Here is a 5995-nt window from a genome sequence, read left to right as displayed (position 1 = left end):
CGCGCGTCATGATTATCAACCACTTTCACGGAGTCGTCTTTGTTTCTAACGAGGGTCGAGTGCATCCCGCGTTATACCCATTATCGAGATAATCACTTACCCGTCCTCGCGAGCCTTGTACAGTCTTGGAAATAATACAAGCAAAGAAGGAATGGATAGAAATAGAGAATCTCTTGTAAGGAACAATTTCGAAGAGAGGAGGATATGATGTGATCGAATCTTCAAAGACTTTGATAAGGTGGAGGTCTGGGAAGGGCTAGTATAAACAGTTAACGGCCCTCGATTGGATAGCAGGGACTGCATAATTCTTCCTGCACGGCTCGCTTCCCCTCTCTTTCGCCCGTATTTCGATCCCCACTACAATTTTCCTCAATCGCCTTCGCTGACCATGCCTAGTATACCCCCATCAAGTACCAGTTCCCACCATGGTCGCGTCGTCCCCACTTTTCGGCCGAGGGACAAATTATATGATCCCTGGTCCCAACAATGGTCGCGTCGTCCCCACTTTCTGGCCGAGGGACAAATTATATGATCCCTGGTCCCAACAATGGTCGCATTGTCCCCACTTTCCGGCCGAGGGAAAAATTATATGGTCTCTGTGGGATAGAGAAAAGCCCGAGTCGGGCCGTCGGGCCTGGACCGAGACGTCGAATTGATTCTTATGCGATTTGGCATCTGTTAAATTAATATATTCAAATAAAGAGTTTTCCTTCAGCCAAGGCTAATTTCATATATTTAAGAATAGAATTCCTACACTGTTATTTTTGAAAACGGACTGAGATCTCTAAGAGGAACAGTTGGGTTGATTTCGTAAAATTAATAAGACAAATTGTGAACATCGCTCGAGATAGGATTTTCTTTTATACTCGAGATGATGTTATATTCCCCTTTGGATACGACGCGTTATATCTATTAGTTCTCGGGAAATGCGTTATCTCGGATGAACTCGAGGAAGCAGCGGAGGCTATTTCGCTAAAGCGAAAACAACACGTACACTGCGGTCCGACAACCGAAACGATCAACGAAATGGCAAAGGAACGTGAAAAGGAAGAGGCGGGAAAAAAGGGTGGAAGAACCGTGGAAGGAGGAGAGGAAGGAAAGAGGTGGTAGTTTGGTGGAGAGGCGTGATTGAGTTTAAATCGATTGGAAAGATTAGAGATTGCGAGAAAATAAAAGGGTCGACGCGGACGCAAGAAGAGAGAACCAATTCGGAATTAAACTAGCCTCGATGGATTTTCTTCTCGTGTTCCACCCGCCCGTTCCTGCTTTTTACTTTATTCACGATTCACGGGGAATCCATCCTATTGAGCAAACGGTAGCTACGAACCGGGGAAAGACAAATGGTAACTGAATAATTGAACCGCGATGGGAACGCGGAATCATCTGTTGTTCTTTTACCGAACGTGTATTATGAGAACGTTCGGTGGTCGATGGATATCGCTTTTCATAACTTTTATCATGAGTAACGACGGAGATAATTTCTCTCTTATTCGAATACGCGTCTGAATTAAAAATGTGAAAGAAAGAGATTCAAACGAATTGGGACGCGAGAAGCGACGCGATTCAATTGAGAACGTGAGAAAATTGCCTCGATTTCATCCAATAATCAGTCTCCGGGGGTAGCGGGTTTCATAGAGGGAAACTCGCGGAACGAACCGCGAGAGAGCACGCGAAAGACGAAATTGCCCGGAGGGTTCAGGATCAAGACTTGAAAAAGAGTTAAGAAAAAGCGGACGATCGAGGCCGTCGGGGTGGAGTGTATATAATTTACCAACGCGCACTCCACTCAGTACGGCCTGTGTATTCCGCGAAAGAAATTCTCGCAGAAATCCGTGGGAAGAAAAAAAAAAAAAGAGCGAACTAATTTCGACAAAGGAGACTGGGAAGATTGCCTCGCGTCATTCTCAACGATCTGTAATTACCAATCACCCTTAGGAGGGTCGCTAGGAATGGCGGCTCGTAAATTGTATTCAAGTTTCGAATATCCAATATGCATCGAACAGTCGGTGCAGCCGTATCGGATGTCTCTTAAAATCAGTTTATTACATTTGCTAATAAATAGGGGAACATTATGCAGCTGTACAGGTCGTTCCAGGAAATGTGTCAGAGCCGACCAGGTGCGATTCTGGAGGTTCTTTGGCAAAAGTTCAGAGACACCTCCAGAATGAACCACTAAGAACACTTCAGCACTAAGATTTTTTCTGGGACACCCTGTATTAAATGCTTGATGGCTTTGTTAGAAACGGGGGAATATGTGGGACGCATTAAATGAGCCGAGCGTCGCAGCATCCTTTGAATGGAAAGGGATTTGCTGCAACGAGACTTAAGGCCACTGATAAGAATGCTGCTCTTATCGATCCTAGTATTTAAAGGGTTTTTCCTTTCGACGTATTTTACTATGCCTTTTCACTTACCGGCGAAATTTATCCGAGAGTTGCGCGCGAAATGAGAGCCGAGAGAGAATCCTAACGCTCGCACGATACCTATCTTATCTTGTCAAGTTTTACGAGCGGTTTCAAGTTTAAGAGTGCACTCATATGCATAGAGAACGATTTCCTTTTTTTTTTTTTTTAATACCGTCACGCATTAAATAGCTGATAAGCTACCTTTGTACACGTCAGCGACGCGATAAAAGTCGGGATTTTTTGGCTACGTGCTGCGGAATTAATGCGCGAAATTGTTTCCATTCAGTTGAGAAAAATACGAGTTGTAATATCGTAAAATTCCCCGGATACTTTCTATACAAACTGAAGTAGCAATTTTCATGCGCGAGACAAAAATTTGCTCCACAATTTTTCCCTCCCGGCTACGAGTGATTCCACGATTAAGAGAGATCAATCGGCGACGAAACGATCAATCGGAAGCCAGACTGATGAAGTTAAACGACGCGCTCGCAGGGGAGTCGTGCGCACGAGATTAGCGCAAGAGCTGCTCTGCTCGCCCTTAGGCGCGCTCGCATTTGCACCCCCGTGAACGGACACCTGCGTCCCTTATCGCGTCTACTAACGAACTTGAGATCCACTTCATCGCGAGGCGAAAGTAGTTATGAGTCTGTAGACTACGCTCGATCGATGAAAGGGAATCGTACCGAGGCCAGATTGGAATTCGCGAAAAAGATTGCGTGGCGTATGAGCGATCGATCGAAATGATTAATCGAGGAGGAAAACTAGTGAATTAATTGTACGCGAAGGGTAGCTACCGACGGGGGGACGAAACGATAGTAATTTCCTCGCGGGAACGTAAGTAGGGAACGTACTATTAATTGTGTGCAAAGTATGTGGACGAGGGGCGCGGCGCGGCAGCGACGAGGACGGCGGACTCTCTCCGTTGCATGCTAAGTGAAAAATGACGTAGCGTCCTCGACGAAACGTACGTCCCAGGCGCATAAACAATGTTAGGAGCTTTTCCCAGTGCATCGCACGACGGGAGGACATCGCTGAATTTTACATTACTACTTACGGCTACGTATTGGAAGCATTTGTCTCGTTCTGCCAGTTCCCATGCATTATTTAACGGCCTCTCCCATTGCTCACAATGAGACGGCGACGTATGCCTCCGTACGATTTTTCTAATTTCCGTGTCACCGCTGTACACCGACGATTAATCGTCGCCGTTTATCCCTGGCTTCGATCCAGAACGAGAAGCCGTACAATCGAAGACGTCGGTTGAAGTAACAGACTGTAAACGAGAGGATCCTTTGTACGCTCCGAAAGCTAGGCGGTTACCAACGTTTGTCAAATGTTTCCTTTTCCAAGTTTATTCCGAGGAGAGCCGAATCGTGTGACAAAGAACACACTATACAAGCCAGCCGGCCTGGTTGTTTGACGACGTGGCTTCCCGCAGTAATCGACCGATTGACTTCCCCTCATCCCAGATTGGATAATGCCACGGTTTCTCTATGAAGCTAAGATTATAACGCAATACGAAGGCAAAGGCTCTCACCGGGCGGGCCGGGCCGCAGTCTTCCAGCAATTTTCCACGCCATTCTGGGTCATCCTCCTCCTCTTTGAGATTTCGCCTTTCAATTTCCTCCTACTGAAACCCGGTTTAAGACCAGATACCACAGAAGATTGGTCGCTCGTTACACCATACGAACTTCGAGACGCGACACAAAAACGGTAATCTACCGTTTTTAATACATTTTCCCCGGCGACATTTCCGTTCTTCTATTCCGCGGCGACGGGGACGAGGAACATCCGTCGCACGAACGCGGGATATAAAATTATACGAACACGGGTATTTGCATTGTAAGATAACGCGATGATGAAGCGGTCGAATGGCTCTTTGAGCCGAGAGTCACGGGGAAACGATGAAGAGTTGCGATTTATTTCCCGGTGGCATCTTTCGCCGGGCTGTATATATGTATATGCGCGCGCGCGCGCGCGCTTGATCCGATTGGGATTTACGAGGATTTCTTACGCGATCTCCCAGGGATCGAATAGGAGTGTCTGGAAACGAACGACACGTTCGAGATACGGCGAACGTTATACATATCAGGCGAGCTCGAGGACGCGTTTAGCTGTTCGCCACTTTTCGGTTTTATTAGGTAAGTACGTTTGAAAGATAGGCAGTAACTCGGGCAGCAAGTTTTCTCATCGGAGTCTGGATAATATCTTTATTACTTATAAGGCGAACCGTTTTCTTACGAGCTCGAATAAAATTCGTTCGAGCGTCCTACAGAGCCAATTAGATTATAATGCCGCCCGAGCGTGGATCGCTGAGCCATTGAATTTGAAGTCGCCGGTTCTTGAATGTACGAACAGGAAACGAAAGGATACATTTTTCCCGCCGGTTTAATTAAACGGACGAAGCCCCGTTTGTTAAGCCCCGGGCGTGACGCATTTGTTTTAATTAACTTTCCCATTAATGACGATACTGTTTACGTTAATTTTATTCGCCGCGCCATTTGCCAAACGACGCCGCGTTATTATGTTACTCACGGTAAATAATTAATGCGTGTTCCCGCGGAGGGCGGCCCGTGTGATATTTTCAAAACGCGGCTGCGCGTAATTTCCCATTAAAAATTGACGAAACCCTCGGGCCTTTTATCTTACCGGATTTACGCGTATAGTTTCGACGTAACTCTTTCGCTTGCTCACGAGTGTAACGGAGTTTCGGGTACAGCTGCGCTTCGGTCCGCCGCGAATAACTCAACCCGGGACTTGACTAAGCGGCGAGCGACGCCACGCGACCGAATACAAATTGCACGGTGGACAGATTGTACGTTAAGATGTTCGAGCCCCGATAAATGGTCTTGGAGCGTCGCGTTCCGAACGACTAGGACTTAGGGCCGATGGTATCGGAGCAGCTTTAATAATAATTTCGTCCGGGGCAGCGGCGATGCACGTGGCGCGGCCGGATACCGGGGTAATGTATGGTAATTGGGCATTAAAGAGCGGATTACGTCGTTTAACACGGTACGTGCGGGCCGCAGTTTCCCGGGCAATGTACATATTTTTGTTGCGTCGCGTTGTGTACGCAAGCAATTAAGGGCAGCGGCGACGGACGCGATTAAAGGGTGGGCGGCCGGGCGCTTCTTAAGAGCGACTTAAAATTTCCATGCTAAGAACGAACGGCTCACCGTTTCCTCGGCACCGACGTTCGTCCGCGCGTTCCGTACGCAACGGAACTGCCGTTCGAGTTTAACCATTTGTCTTTAACCGGAGAGGAATTAATGAACATCGTCGGGTAAGAACGCGGCGAGGAATTATTCCGAGCGGACTAATTACTTTAACTCGGCTTTGCCTGCTATCCGCGGACGACCTCCCGTAAGAATTTTAATCGCGCGGACTTTTAATTAATTTATAAATACTCCGCGGATTCATTAAAGAGAAGCGATTTAAAATCCATCGGGATTCTCGCTAACGTCATGGGAATCGAATTAAGGATGTATTGGCTATACAGTCAATCCCAAAAGTTTATGTACTTCAGAAAAACGCATTTCCTATAGTTAAAAAGAAATCAGACGTCGGAAGAACAATGCTAATAATAAATA

The sequence above is a fragment of the Ceratina calcarata genome, unplaced genomic scaffold (assembly GCF_001652005.2).
Source record: "Ceratina calcarata isolate Rehan_Ccalc_2016 unplaced genomic scaffold, ASM165200v1 scaffold12, whole genome shotgun sequence".
Taxonomy (NCBI): Eukaryota; Metazoa; Arthropoda; class Insecta; order Hymenoptera; family Apidae; genus Ceratina; species Ceratina calcarata.
Note: the sequence above shows the minus strand (reverse complement) of the source record.